The sequence below is a fragment of the Clupea harengus genome, unplaced genomic scaffold (assembly GCF_900700415.2).
Source record: "Clupea harengus unplaced genomic scaffold, Ch_v2.0.2, whole genome shotgun sequence".
Classification (NCBI taxonomy): Eukaryota; Metazoa; Chordata; class Actinopteri; order Clupeiformes; family Clupeidae; genus Clupea; species Clupea harengus.
In genome coordinates, this window is record NW_024880787.1 from 1 (window position 1) to 10864 (window position 10864).

At 47.4% G+C, this 10864-nt stretch overlaps 1 long non-coding RNA gene and 50 other non-coding genes across 52 annotated transcripts; all 51 read left to right on the top strand.

Moving 5' to 3' along the window:
• The first annotated feature begins 33 nt into the window (after positions 1 to 33).
• On the top strand, positions 34 to 6464 carry LOC122132613. Of its 2 annotated transcripts, none has more exons than XR_006152233.1 (2): positions 34 to 91; positions 5739 to 6464. It is a non-coding gene; the product is annotated as an uncharacterized LOC122132613 (long non-coding RNA). The 2 variants fall into 2 exon arrangements; XR_006152232.1 differs by lacking the exon at positions 34 to 91 and adding an exon at positions 109 to 267.
• On the top strand, positions 47 to 119 carry trnav-uac. The gene has a single exon. It is a non-coding gene; the product is annotated as a tRNA-Val (tRNA).
• trnav-aac lies at positions 223 to 294 on the top strand. Its single transcript has one exon. It is a non-coding gene; the product is annotated as a tRNA-Val (tRNA).
• trnav-cac lies at positions 398 to 470 on the top strand. Its single transcript has one exon. It is a non-coding gene; the product is annotated as a tRNA-Val (tRNA).
• On the top strand, positions 572 to 644 carry trnav-uac. Its single transcript has one exon. It is a non-coding gene; the product is annotated as a tRNA-Val (tRNA).
• trnav-uac lies at positions 747 to 819 on the top strand. Its single transcript has one exon. It is a non-coding gene; the product is annotated as a tRNA-Val (tRNA).
• Positions 922 to 994, top strand: trnav-cac. The gene has a single exon. It is a non-coding gene; the product is annotated as a tRNA-Val (tRNA).
• trnav-cac lies at positions 1098 to 1170 on the top strand. The gene has a single exon. It is a non-coding gene; the product is annotated as a tRNA-Val (tRNA).
• On the top strand, positions 1273 to 1345 carry trnav-aac. Its single transcript has one exon. It is a non-coding gene; the product is annotated as a tRNA-Val (tRNA).
• trnav-cac lies at positions 1448 to 1520 on the top strand. Its single transcript has one exon. It is a non-coding gene; the product is annotated as a tRNA-Val (tRNA).
• On the top strand, positions 1623 to 1695 carry trnav-uac. The gene has a single exon. It is a non-coding gene; the product is annotated as a tRNA-Val (tRNA).
• Positions 1799 to 1871, top strand: trnav-uac. Its single transcript has one exon. It is a non-coding gene; the product is annotated as a tRNA-Val (tRNA).
• On the top strand, positions 1974 to 2046 carry trnav-aac. Its single transcript has one exon. It is a non-coding gene; the product is annotated as a tRNA-Val (tRNA).
• Positions 2149 to 2221, top strand: trnav-cac. Its single transcript has one exon. It is a non-coding gene; the product is annotated as a tRNA-Val (tRNA).
• Positions 2324 to 2396, top strand: trnav-uac. The gene has a single exon. It is a non-coding gene; the product is annotated as a tRNA-Val (tRNA).
• Positions 2499 to 2571, top strand: trnav-uac. Its single transcript has one exon. It is a non-coding gene; the product is annotated as a tRNA-Val (tRNA).
• trnav-cac lies at positions 2674 to 2746 on the top strand. Its single transcript has one exon. It is a non-coding gene; the product is annotated as a tRNA-Val (tRNA).
• On the top strand, positions 2849 to 2921 carry trnav-uac. The gene has a single exon. It is a non-coding gene; the product is annotated as a tRNA-Val (tRNA).
• trnav-aac lies at positions 3024 to 3096 on the top strand. Its single transcript has one exon. It is a non-coding gene; the product is annotated as a tRNA-Val (tRNA).
• trnav-cac lies at positions 3199 to 3271 on the top strand. Its single transcript has one exon. It is a non-coding gene; the product is annotated as a tRNA-Val (tRNA).
• Positions 3374 to 3446, top strand: trnav-uac. Its single transcript has one exon. It is a non-coding gene; the product is annotated as a tRNA-Val (tRNA).
• trnav-aac lies at positions 3549 to 3621 on the top strand. The gene has a single exon. It is a non-coding gene; the product is annotated as a tRNA-Val (tRNA).
• Positions 3724 to 3796, top strand: trnav-cac. The gene has a single exon. It is a non-coding gene; the product is annotated as a tRNA-Val (tRNA).
• trnav-cac lies at positions 3899 to 3971 on the top strand. Its single transcript has one exon. It is a non-coding gene; the product is annotated as a tRNA-Val (tRNA).
• trnav-cac lies at positions 5694 to 5766 on the top strand. Its single transcript has one exon. It is a non-coding gene; the product is annotated as a tRNA-Val (tRNA).
• Positions 5869 to 5941, top strand: trnav-uac. The gene has a single exon. It is a non-coding gene; the product is annotated as a tRNA-Val (tRNA).
• On the top strand, positions 6044 to 6116 carry trnav-uac. Its single transcript has one exon. It is a non-coding gene; the product is annotated as a tRNA-Val (tRNA).
• Positions 6219 to 6291, top strand: trnav-aac. Its single transcript has one exon. It is a non-coding gene; the product is annotated as a tRNA-Val (tRNA).
• On the top strand, positions 6394 to 6466 carry trnav-cac. The gene has a single exon. It is a non-coding gene; the product is annotated as a tRNA-Val (tRNA).
• Positions 6467 to 6568: 102 nt separating this feature from the next.
• On the top strand, positions 6569 to 6641 carry trnav-uac. The gene has a single exon. It is a non-coding gene; the product is annotated as a tRNA-Val (tRNA).
• A 103-nt stretch (positions 6642 to 6744) lies between these two features.
• On the top strand, positions 6745 to 6817 carry trnav-uac. The gene has a single exon. It is a non-coding gene; the product is annotated as a tRNA-Val (tRNA).
• A 102-nt stretch (positions 6818 to 6919) lies between these two features.
• Positions 6920 to 6992, top strand: trnav-aac. The gene has a single exon. It is a non-coding gene; the product is annotated as a tRNA-Val (tRNA).
• Positions 6993 to 7094: 102 nt separating this feature from the next.
• On the top strand, positions 7095 to 7167 carry trnav-cac. Its single transcript has one exon. It is a non-coding gene; the product is annotated as a tRNA-Val (tRNA).
• Positions 7168 to 7269: 102 nt separating this feature from the next.
• Positions 7270 to 7342, top strand: trnav-uac. The gene has a single exon. It is a non-coding gene; the product is annotated as a tRNA-Val (tRNA).
• A 102-nt stretch (positions 7343 to 7444) lies between these two features.
• trnav-cac lies at positions 7445 to 7517 on the top strand. Its single transcript has one exon. It is a non-coding gene; the product is annotated as a tRNA-Val (tRNA).
• Positions 7518 to 7695: 178 nt separating this feature from the next.
• Positions 7696 to 7768, top strand: trnav-uac. Its single transcript has one exon. It is a non-coding gene; the product is annotated as a tRNA-Val (tRNA).
• A 102-nt stretch (positions 7769 to 7870) lies between these two features.
• On the top strand, positions 7871 to 7943 carry trnav-aac. Its single transcript has one exon. It is a non-coding gene; the product is annotated as a tRNA-Val (tRNA).
• A 102-nt stretch (positions 7944 to 8045) lies between these two features.
• trnav-cac lies at positions 8046 to 8118 on the top strand. Its single transcript has one exon. It is a non-coding gene; the product is annotated as a tRNA-Val (tRNA).
• Positions 8119 to 8296: 178 nt separating this feature from the next.
• On the top strand, positions 8297 to 8369 carry trnav-uac. Its single transcript has one exon. It is a non-coding gene; the product is annotated as a tRNA-Val (tRNA).
• A 102-nt stretch (positions 8370 to 8471) lies between these two features.
• trnav-cac lies at positions 8472 to 8544 on the top strand. Its single transcript has one exon. It is a non-coding gene; the product is annotated as a tRNA-Val (tRNA).
• A 102-nt stretch (positions 8545 to 8646) lies between these two features.
• On the top strand, positions 8647 to 8719 carry trnav-uac. The gene has a single exon. It is a non-coding gene; the product is annotated as a tRNA-Val (tRNA).
• Positions 8720 to 8897: 178 nt separating this feature from the next.
• On the top strand, positions 8898 to 8970 carry trnav-uac. The gene has a single exon. It is a non-coding gene; the product is annotated as a tRNA-Val (tRNA).
• Positions 8971 to 9072: 102 nt separating this feature from the next.
• trnav-aac lies at positions 9073 to 9145 on the top strand. The gene has a single exon. It is a non-coding gene; the product is annotated as a tRNA-Val (tRNA).
• Positions 9146 to 9247: 102 nt separating this feature from the next.
• trnav-uac lies at positions 9248 to 9320 on the top strand. The gene has a single exon. It is a non-coding gene; the product is annotated as a tRNA-Val (tRNA).
• Positions 9321 to 9422: 102 nt separating this feature from the next.
• On the top strand, positions 9423 to 9495 carry trnav-aac. Its single transcript has one exon. It is a non-coding gene; the product is annotated as a tRNA-Val (tRNA).
• Positions 9496 to 9597: 102 nt separating this feature from the next.
• On the top strand, positions 9598 to 9670 carry trnav-cac. The gene has a single exon. It is a non-coding gene; the product is annotated as a tRNA-Val (tRNA).
• Positions 9671 to 9772: 102 nt separating this feature from the next.
• On the top strand, positions 9773 to 9845 carry trnav-aac. Its single transcript has one exon. It is a non-coding gene; the product is annotated as a tRNA-Val (tRNA).
• A 102-nt stretch (positions 9846 to 9947) lies between these two features.
• Positions 9948 to 10020, top strand: trnav-uac. The gene has a single exon. It is a non-coding gene; the product is annotated as a tRNA-Val (tRNA).
• Positions 10021 to 10122: 102 nt separating this feature from the next.
• Positions 10123 to 10195, top strand: trnav-aac. The gene has a single exon. It is a non-coding gene; the product is annotated as a tRNA-Val (tRNA).
• Positions 10196 to 10297: 102 nt separating this feature from the next.
• trnav-aac lies at positions 10298 to 10369 on the top strand. The gene has a single exon. It is a non-coding gene; the product is annotated as a tRNA-Val (tRNA).
• Positions 10370 to 10657: 288 nt separating this feature from the next.
• trnav-cac lies at positions 10658 to 10730 on the top strand. Its single transcript has one exon. It is a non-coding gene; the product is annotated as a tRNA-Val (tRNA).
• The last annotated feature ends 134 nt before the right edge of the window (positions 10731 to 10864 follow it).

Below are 10864 nucleotides of genomic sequence, written 5' to 3' on the forward strand. Positions count from 1 at the left end.
TTCCAAGATCTCTTCAGTTCCAAACGGGGCAAGGCCAGTGTTATCTGTTTCCATAGTGTAGTGGTTATCACGTTCGCTTTACACGCGAAAGGTCCCCAGTTCGAAACTGGGTGGAAACAGTCTCTTGTTTAAGGCTGTGGTCTGTCTTGAGACAACTTTCAAGTTGAGCCCACTTTCCAAGATCTCTTCAGTTTCCAAACGGGTCAAGGGCCAGTGTTATCTGTTTCCATAGTGTAGTGGTTATCACGTTCGCCTAACACGCGAAAGGTCCCAGTTCGAAACTGGGTGGAAACAGTCTCTTGTTTAAGGATGTGGTCTGTCTTTGGCACAAGTCCCTCACTAGACCCACTTTCCAAGATCTCTTCAGTTCCAAACGGGGCAAGGGCCAGTGTTATCTGTTTCCATAGTGTAGTGGTTATCACGTTCGCCTCACACGCGAAAGGTCCCCAGTTCGAAACTGGGTGGAAACAGTCTCTTGTTTAAGGCTGTGGTCTGTCTTGAGACAACTTTCAAGTTCAGCCACTTTCCAAGATCTCTTCAGTTCCAAACGGGGCAAGGGCCAGTGTTATCTGTTTCCATAGTGTAGTGGTTATCACGTTCGCTTTACACGCGAAAGGTCCCCAGTTCGAAACTGGGTGGAAACAGTCTCTTGTTTAAGGCTGTGGTCTGTCTTGAGACAACTTTCAAGTTGAGCCCACTTTCCAAGATCTCTTCAGTTCCAAACGGGGCAAGGGCCATTGTTATCTGTTTCCATAGTGTAGTGGTTATCACGTTCGCTTTACACGCGAAAGGTCCCCAGTTCGAAACTGGGTGGAAACAGTCTCTTGTTTAAGGCTGTGGTCTGTCTTGAGACAACTTTCAAGTTCAGCCCACTTTCCAAGATCTCTTCAGTTCCAAACGGGGCAAGGGCCAGTGTTATCTGTTTCCATAGTGTAGTGGTTATCACGTTCGCCTCACACGCGAAAGGTCCCCAGTTCGAAACTGGGTGGAAACAGTCTCTTGTTTAAGGCTGTGGTCTGTCTTGAGACAACTTTCAAGTTCAGCCCACTTTCCAAGATCTCTTCAGTTTCCAAACGGGGCAAGGGCCAGTGTTATCTGTTTCCATAGTGTAGTGGTTATCACGTTCGCCTCACACGCGAAAGGTCCCCAGTTCGAAACTGGGTGGAAACAGTCTCTTGTTTAAGGATGTGGTCTGTCTTGGCACAAGTCCCTCACTAGACCCACTTTCCAAGATCTCTTCAGTTCCAAACGGGGCAAGGGCCAGTGTTATCTGTTTCCATAGTGTAGTGGTTATCACGTTCGCCTAACACGCGAAAGGTCCCCAGTTCGAAACTGGGTGGAAACAGTCTCTTGTTTAAGGATGTGGTCTGTCTTGGCACAAGTCCCTCACTAGACCCACTTTCCAAGATCTCTTCAGTTCCAAACGGGGCAAGGGCCAGTGTTATCTGTTTCCATAGTGTAGTGGTTATCACGTTCGCCTCACACGCAAAAGGTCCCCAGTTCGAAACTGGGTGGAAACAGTCTCTTGTTTAAGGCTGTGGTCTGTCTTGAGACAACTTTCAAGTTGAGCCCACTTTCCAAGAACTCTTCAGTTCCAAACGGGGCAAGGGCCAGTGTTATCTGTTTCCATAGTGTAGTGGTTATCACGTTCGCTTTACACGCGAAAGGTCCCCAGTTCGAAACTGGGTGGAAACAGTCTCTTGTTTAAGGCTGTGGTCTGTCTTGAGACAACTTTCAAGTTGAGCCCCACTTTCCAAGATCTCTTCAGTTCCAAACGGGGCAAGGGCCAGTGTTATCTGTTTCCATAGTGTAGTGGTTATCACGTTCGCTTTACACGCGAAAGGTCCCCAGTTCGAAACTGGGTGGAAACAGTCTCTTGTTTGAGGCTGTGGTCTGTCTTGAGACAACTTTCAAGTTGAACCCACTTTCCAAGATCTCTTCAGTTCCAAACGGGGCAAGGGCCAGTGTTATCTGTTTCCATAGTGTAGTGGTTATCACGTTCGCCTAACACGCGAAAGGTCCCCAGTTCGAAACTGGGTGGAAACAGTCTCTTGTTTAAGGATGTGGTCTGTCTTGGCACAAGTCCCTCACTAGACCCACTTTCCAAGATCTCTTCAGTTCCAAACGGGGCAAGGGCCAGTGTTATCTGTTTCCATAGTGTAGTGGTTATCACGTTCGCCTCACACGCGAAAGGTCCCCAGTTCGAAACTGGGTGGAAACAGTCTCTTGTTTAAGGCTGTGGTCTGTCTTGAGACAACTTTCAAGTTGAGCCCACTTTCCAAGATCTCTTCAGTTCCAAACGGGGCAAGGGCCAGTGTTATCTGTTTCCATAGTGTAGTGGTTATCACGTTCGCTTTACACGCGAAAGGTCCCCAGTTCGAAACTGGGTGGAAACAGTCTCTTGTTTAAGGCTGTGGTCTGTCTTGAGACAACTTTCAAGTTGAGCCCACTTTCCAAGATCTCTTCAGTTCCAAACGGGGCAAGGGCCAGTGTTATCTGTTTCCATAGTGTAGTGGTTATCACGTTCGCTTTACACGCGAAAGGTCCCCAGTTCGAAACTGGGTGGAAACAGTCTCTTGTTTAAGGCTGTGGTCTGTCTTGAGACAACTTTCAAGTTGAGCCCACTTTCCAAGATCTCTTCAGTTCCAAACGGGGCAAGGGCCAGTGTTATCTGTTTCCATAGTGTAGTGGTTATCACGTTCGCCTCACACGCGAAAGGTCCCCAGTTCGAAACTGGGTGGAAACAGTCTCTTCTTTAAGGCTGTGGTCTGTCTTGAGACAACTTTCAAGTTGAGCCCACTTTCCAAGATCTCTTCAGTTCCAAACGGGGCAAGGGCCAGTGTTATCTGTTTCCATAGTGTAGTGGTTATCACGTTCGCTTTACACGCGAAAGGTCCCCAGTTCGAAACTGGGTGGAAACAGTCTCTTGTTTAAGGCTGTGGTCTGTCTTGAGACAACTTTCAAGTTGAGCCCACTTTCCAAGATCTCTTCAGTTCCAAACGGGTCAAGGGCCAGTGTTATCTGTTTCCATAGTGTAGTGGTTATCACGTTCGCCTAACACGCGAAAGGTCCCCAGTTCGAAACTGGGTGGAAACAGTCTCTTGTTTAAGGATGTGGTCTGTCTTGGCACAAGTCCCTCACTAGACCCACTTTCCAAGATCTCTTCAGTTCCAAACGGGGCAAGGGCCAGTGTTATCTGTTTCCATAGTGTAGTGGTTATCACGTTCGCCTCACACGCGAAAGGTCCCCAGTTCGAAACTGGGTGGAAACAGTCTCTTGTTTAAGGCTGTGGTCTGTCTTGAGACAACTTTCAAGTTGAGCCCACTTTCCAAGATCTCTTCAGTTCCAAACGGGGCAAGGGCCAGTGTTATCTGTTTCCATAGTGTAGTGGTTATCACGGTCGCTTTACACGCGAAAGGTCCCCAGTTCGAAACTGGGTGGAAACAGTCTTTTGTTTAAGGCTGTGGTCTGTCTTGAGACAACTTTCAAGTTGAGCCCACTTTCCAAGATCTCTTCAGTTCCAAACGGGTCAAGGGCCAGTGTTATCTGTTTCCATAGTGTAGTGGTTATCACGTTCGCCTAACACGCGAAAGGTCCCCAGTTCGAAACTGGGTGGAAACAGTCTCTTGTTTAAGGATGTGGTCTGTCTTGGCACAAGTCCCTCACTAGACCCACTTTCCAAGATCTCTTGAGTTCCAAACGGGGCAAGGGCCAGTGTTATCTGTTTCCATAGTGTAGTGGTTATCACGTTCGCCTCACACGCGAAAGGTCCCCAGTTCGAAACTGGGTGGAAACAGTCTCTTGTTTAAGGCTGTGGTCTGTCTTGAGACAACTTTCAAGTTGAGCCCACTTTCCAAGATCTCTTCAGTTCCAAACGGGGCAAGTGCCAGTGTTATCTGTTTCCATAGTGTAGTGGTTATCACGTTCGCCTCACACGCGAAAGGTCCCCAGTTCGAAACTGGGTGGAAACAGTCTCTTGTTTAAGGCTGTGGTCTGTCTTGGCACAAGTCCCTCACTAGACCCACTTTCCAAGATCTCTTCAGTTCCAAACGGGGCAAGGGCCAGTGTTATCTGTTTCCATAGTGTAGTGCAGGGGTTCTCAAACTTTTGCAAGCTGGGCCCCCCCAAAGCTGGTTAGGGGTAGTTGGGGCCCCCCCATCCACCCGCGGCCCGCCGCCACCGCCCTCAACTACACCACCATATATAGATAGATAGATAGATAGTGTATTGTTATTGATAGGCCTGACATGTCAAGGTTAGGCTATTGTTATTGTTAGGCCCATACAGACAATTATTATAACTATTTATTTTTATTATTGTTATTATTATTATCAGTAATAGTAGGTATTATTATAATTAATGATTATCGACCAATTATTATTATTGTATTATTATTATCATAATAATAATAAGTGGTATTATTGCTATCATTAGGATACTGTTATTATTATGGGCCTCTTGTGATCTTTACAAAAAAAAGAATGACGAAAGAGGGGAGATGCTTAAGTCTACTGTCACTCTTCAGCTGCTCTTTCATGTCTAGTGACAGCTCATCTGCTGAGCAGAGAAATGGATCCCGAACTCAGGCGAATGAACGGTAGTCCTCTTTGAAATAGGACCCAAACTGATTTCTGATATTCGGCGTGATACAGTGTAATTTGACATAGGAGCTAAACTCAGCACAATACCTATCATTATTCTAAACGTGTTGCGTGGCCGGCAAAATCAGTGTTTCGGCAATTGTATGGGGTTTGCCAAGCTTAGAAATTCTATGAGCAACTACATAAGATGCTCCAGACACTGCTTGGAGATAGTGCTATGCTTGGACATGGTGGTTCGTTGTTGCTGGAGGCCATCACGTTTATGTTTAAAGAAGTCCACAGGCTTCTCTTTCTGACTTTTACGAATCAGAAACTTGTCCATGTTGTGTTTGTTTGCTGATACAGCGTATGAAGTTAATAAAGTTCTAATTTCAACGTCGTGTTCTTGTATGTGTGGTTGTGAACGACTTGCACACGAACAATGGATAAGGCTGTGCTAGGCAATGATTCCTAACCAAACGAACTGTACACAATGTAGACAGGGACAGCACAAAATAGTATTCAAGTGCTGGTGTTTTATTTGTTGCGGTGGATGATCAAAAAATGTAAAGGTAGGCTAGGTGTTAAGGAGAAAAGGGCTAGCTGTAGTTGGAAAAGGTAGCTAGCTAGGCTAGCTCTCGGGGCTACGAGCTTTTCTAAAAGATTGTGGAGCAAATTACTCCTTAGAATAGGCTACGAATAGACCTACTGCAAGTGCAGTAAGGTATTACTAAGGAAGGAGTGAGTCTTTAAAAATACTGTTTATTAAGCAATGAATATCTGAATGATAGAGGAAACAAGAGAAATTGCACAAACTCTGCAAAGTGTCGTCTCAGGGTGAGCGCTTACCTCCATGCCTGCGTTTTGATTTTATACTCGGAAGCGGAGGTGCTACTCGCTATGAAATGATAATACTCCGTTTTGATTGGTGGATCAGGAGCAAAACAGTATTTGATTTGTTTGGGTCAGTCCAGCCCCTTGCATTTCGCTACTGAGGGAGCTTTCACTAACCAGTGACAGGTCGGCGGTTTTTTTTTCTTTCTCCGTCTGTGACATCGCGCCCCCCCTGGAGAGTGTTCGCGCCCCCCCAGGGGGGCGCGCCCCCCACTTTGAGAACCACTGGTGTAGTGGTTATCACGTTCGCCTCACACGCGAAAGGTCCCCAGTTCGAAACTGGGTGGAAACAGTCTCTTGTTTAAGGCTGTGGTCTGTCTTGAGACAACTTTCAAGTTGAGCCCACTTTCCAAGATCTCTTCAGTTCCAAACGGGGCAAGGGCCAGTGTTATCTGTTTCCATAGTGTAGTGGTTATCACGTTCGCTTTACACGCGAAAGGTCCCCAGTTCGAAACTGGGTGGAAACAGTCTCTTGTTTAAGGCTGTGGTCTGTCTTGAGACAACTTTCAAGTTGAGCCCACTTTCCAAGATCTCTTCAGTTCCAAACGGGGCAAGGGCCAGTGTTATCTGTTTCCATAGTGTAGTGGTTATCACGTTCGCTTTACACGCGAAAGGTCCCCAGTTCGAAACTGGGTGGAAACAGTCTCTTGTTTGAGGCTGTGGTCTGTCTTGAGACAACTTTCAAGTTGAGCCCACTTTCCAAGATCTCTTCAGTTCCAAACGGGGCAAGGGCCAGTGTTATCTGTTTCCATAGTGTAGTGGTTATCACGTTCGCCTAACACGCGAAAGGTCCCCAGTTCGAAACTGGGTGGAAACAGTCTCTTGTTTAAGGATGTGGTCTGTCTTGGCACAAGTCCCTCACTAGACCCACTTTCCAAGATCTCTTCAGTTCCAAACGGGGCAAGGGCCAGTGTTATCTGTTTCCATAGTGTAGTGGTTATCACGTTCGCCTCACACGCGAAAGGTCCCCAGTTCGAAACTGGGTGGAAACAGTCTCTTGTTTAAGGCTGTGGTCTGTCTTGAGACAACTTTCAAGTTGAGCCCACTTTCCAAGATCTCTTCAGTTCCAAACGGGGCAAGGGCCAGTGTTATCTGTTTCCATAGTGTAGTGGTTATCACGTTCGCTTTACACGCGAAAGGTCCCCAGTTCGAAACTGGGTGGAAACAGTCTCTTGTTTAAGGCTGTGGTCTGTCTTGAGACAACTTTTCAAGTTGAGCCCACTTTCCAAGATCTCTTCAGTTCCAAACGGGGCAAGGGCCAGTGTTATCTGTTTCCATAGTGTAGTGGTTATCACGTTCGCTTTACACGCGAAAGGTCCCCAGTTCGAAACTGGGTGGAAACAGTCTCTTGTTTGAGGCTGTGGTCTGTCTTGAGACAACTTTCAAGTTGAGCCCACTTTCCAAGATCTCTTCAGTTCCAAACGGGGCAAGGGCCAGTGTTATCTGTTTCCATAGTGTAGTGGTTATCACGTTCGCCTAACACGCGAAAGGTCCCCAGTTCGAAACTGGGTGGAAACAGTCTCTTGTTTAAGGATGTGGTCTGTCTTGGCACAAGTCCCTCACTAGACCCACTTTCCAAGATCTCTTCAGTTCCAAACGGGGCAAGGGCCAGTGTTATCTGTTTCCATAGTGTAGTGGTTATCACGTTCGCCTCACACGCGAAAGGTCCCCAGTTCGAAACTGGGTGGAAACAGTCTCTTGTTTAAGGCTGTGGTCTGTCTTGAGACAACTTTCAAGTTGAGCCCACTTTCCAAGATCTCTTCAGTTCCAAACGGGGCAAGGGCCAGTGTTATCTGTTTCCATAGTGTAGTGGTTATCACGTTCGCTTTACACGCGAAAGGTCCCCAGTTCGAAACTGGGTGGAAACAGTCTCTTGTTTAAGGCTGTGGTCTGTCTTGAGACAACTTTCAAGTTGAGCCCACTTTCCAAGATCTCTTCAGTTCCAAACGGGGCAAGGGCCAGTGTTATCTGTTTCCATAGTGTAGTGGTTATCACGTTCGCCTCACACGCGAAAGGTCCCCAGTTCGAAACTGGGTGGAAACAGTCTCTTGTTTAAGGCTGTGGTCTGTCTTGGCACAAGTCCCTCACTAGACCCACTTTCCAAGATCTCTTCAGTTCCAAACGGGGCAAGGGCCTGTGGTCTGTCTTGGCACAAGTCCCTCACTAGACCCACTTTCCAAGATCTCTTCAGTTCCAAACGGGGCAAGGGCCAGTGTTATCTGTTTCCATAGTGTAGTGGTTATCACGTTCGCTTTACACGCGAAAGGTCCCCAGTTCGAAACTGGGTGGAAACAGTCTCTTGTTTAAGGCTGTGGTCTGTCTTGAGACAACTTTCAAGTTTAGCCCACTTTCCAAGATCTCTTCAGTTCCAAACGGGTCAAGGGCCAGTGTTATCTGTTTCCATAGTGTAGTGGTTATCACGTTCGCCTAACACGCGAAAGGTCCCCAGTTCGAAACTGGGTGGAAACAGTCTCTTGTTTAAGGATGTGGTCTGTCTTGGCAAAAGTCCCTCACTAGACCCACTTTCCAAGATCTCTTCAGTTCCAAACGGGGCAAGGGCCAGTGTTATCTGTTTCCATAGTGTAGTGGTTATCACGTTCGCCTCACACGCGAAAGGTCCCCAGTTCGAAACTGGGTGGAAACAGTCTCTTGTTTAAGGCTGTGGTCTGTCTTGGCACAAGTCCCTCACTAGACCCACTTTCCAAGATCTCTTCAGTTCCAAACGGGGCAAGGGCCTGTGGTCTGTCTTGGCACAAGTCCCTCACTAGACCCACTTTCCAAGATCTCTTCAGTTCCAAACGGGGCAAGGGCCAGTGTTATCTGTTTCCATAGTGTAGTGGTTATCACGTTCGCTTTACACGCGAAAGGTCCCCAGTTCGAAACTGGGTGGAAACAGTCTCTTGTTTAAGGCTGTGGTCTGTCTTGGCACAAGTCCCTCACTAGACCCACTTTCCAAGATCTCTTCAGTTCCAAACGGGGCAAGGGCCAGTGTTATCTGTTTCCATAGTGTAGTGGTTATCACGTTCGCCTCACACGCGAAAGGTCCCCAGTTCGAAACTGGGTGGAAACAGTCTCTTGTTTAAGGCTGTGGTCTGTCTTGAGACAACTTTCAAGTTGAGCCCACTTTCCAAGATCTCTTCAGTTCCAAACGGGGCAAGGGCCAGTGTTATCTGTTTCCATAGTGTAGTGGTTATCACGGTCGCTTTACACGCGAAAGGTCCCCAGTTCGAAACTGGGTGGAAACAGTCTCTTGTTTAAGGCTGTGGTCTGTCTTGGCACAAGTCCCTCACTAGACCCACTTTCCAAGATCTCTTCAGTTCCAAACGGGGCAAGGGCCTGTGGTCTGTCTTGGCACAAGTCCCTCACTAGACCCACTTTCCAAGATCTCTTCAGTTCCAAACGGGGCAAGGGCCAGTGTTATCTGTTTCCATAGTGTAGTGGTTATCACGTTCGCTTTACACGCGAAAGGTCCCCAGTTCGAAACTGGGTGGAAACAGTCTCTTGTTTAAGGCTGTGGTCTGTCTTGAGACAACTTTCAAGTTTAGCCCACTTTCCAAGATCTCTTCAGTTCCAAACGGGTCAAGGGCCAGTGTTATCTGTTTCCATAGTGTAGTGGTTATCACGTTCGCCTAACACGCGAAAGGTCCCCAGTTCGAAACTGGGTGGAAACAGTCTCTTGTTTAAGGATGTGGTCTGTCTTGGCAAAAGTCCCTCACTAGACCCACTTTCCAAGATCTCTTCAGTTCCAAACGGGGCAAGGGCCAGTGTTATCTGTTTCCATAGTGTAGTGGTTATCACGTTCGCTTTACACGCGAAAGGTCCCCAGTTCGAAACTGGGTGGAAACAGACTCTTGTTTAAGGCTGTGGTCTGTCTTGAGACAACTTTCAAGTTGAGCCCACTTTCCAAGATCTCTTCAGTTCCAAACGGGGCAAGGGCCAGTGTTATCTGTTTCCATAGTGTAGTGGTTATCACGTTCGCCTAACACGCGAAAGGTCCCCAGTTCGAAACTGGGTGGAAACAGTCTCTTGTTTAAGGATGTGGTCTGTCTTGGCACAAGTCCCTCACTAGACCCACTTTCCAAGATCTCTTCAGTTCCAAACGGGGCAAGGGCCAGTGTTATCTGTTTCCATAGTGTAGTGGTTATCACGTTCGCCTCACACGCGAAAGGTCCCCAGTTCGAAACTGGGTGGAAACAGTCTCTTGTTTAAGGCTGTGGTCTGTCTTGAGACAACTTTCAAGTTGAGCCCACTTTCCAAGATCTCTTCAGTTCCAAACGGGTCAAGGGCCAGTGTTATCTGTTTCCATAGTGTAGTGGTTATCACGTTCGCCTAACACGCGAAAGGTCCCCAGTTCGAAACTGGGTGGAAACAGTCTCTTGTTTAAGGCTGTGGTCTGTCTTGGCACAAGTCCCTCACTAGACCCACTTTCCAAGATCTCTTCAGTTCCAAACGGGGCAAGGGCCAGTGTTATCTGTTTCCATAGTGTAGTGGTTATCACGTTCGCTTTACACGCGAAAGGTCCCCAGTTCGAAACTGGGTGGAAACAGTCTCTTGTTTAAGGCTGTGGTCTGTCTTGAGACAACTTTCAAGTTGAGCCCACTTTCCAAGATCTCTTCAGTTCCAAACGGGTCAAGGGCCAGTGTTATCTGTTTCCATAGTGTAGTGGTTATCACGTTCGCCTAACACGCGAAAGGTCCCCAGTTCGAAACTGGGTGGAAACAGTCTCTTGTTTAAGGATGTGGTCTGTCTTGGCACAAGTCCCTCACTAGACCCACTTTCCAAGATCTCTTCAGTTCCAAACGGGGCAAGGGCCAGTGTTATCAGTTTCCATAGTGTAGTGGTTATCACGTTCGCCTAACACGCGAAAGGTCCCAGTTCGAAACTGGGTGGAAACAGTGTCTTGTTTAAGGATGTGGTCTGTCTTGGCACAAGTCCCTCACTAGACCCACTTTCCAAGATCTCTTCAGTTCCAAACGGGGCAAGGGCCAGTGTTATCTGTTTCCATAGTGTAGTGGTTATCACGTGGTTATCACGTGCTTCACACGCGAAAGGTCCCCAGTTCGAAACTGGGTGGAAAAACTCTCTGTTGTTTAAGGCTGTGGTCTGTCTTGAGACAACTTTCAAGTTGAGCCCACTTTCCAAGATCTCTTCAGTTCCAAACGGGGCAAGGGCCAGTGTTATCTGTTTCCATAGTGTAGTGGTTATCACGTTCGCCTCACACGCGAAAGGTCTCCAGTTCGAAACCTGGTGGAAACAGTCTCTTGTTTAAGGCTGTGGTCTTTCTTGAGACAACTTTCAAGTTAAGCCCACTTTCCAAGATCTCTTCAGTTCCAAACGGGGCAAGGGCTATTGTTATCTGTTTCCATAGTGTAGTGGTTATCACGTTAGCC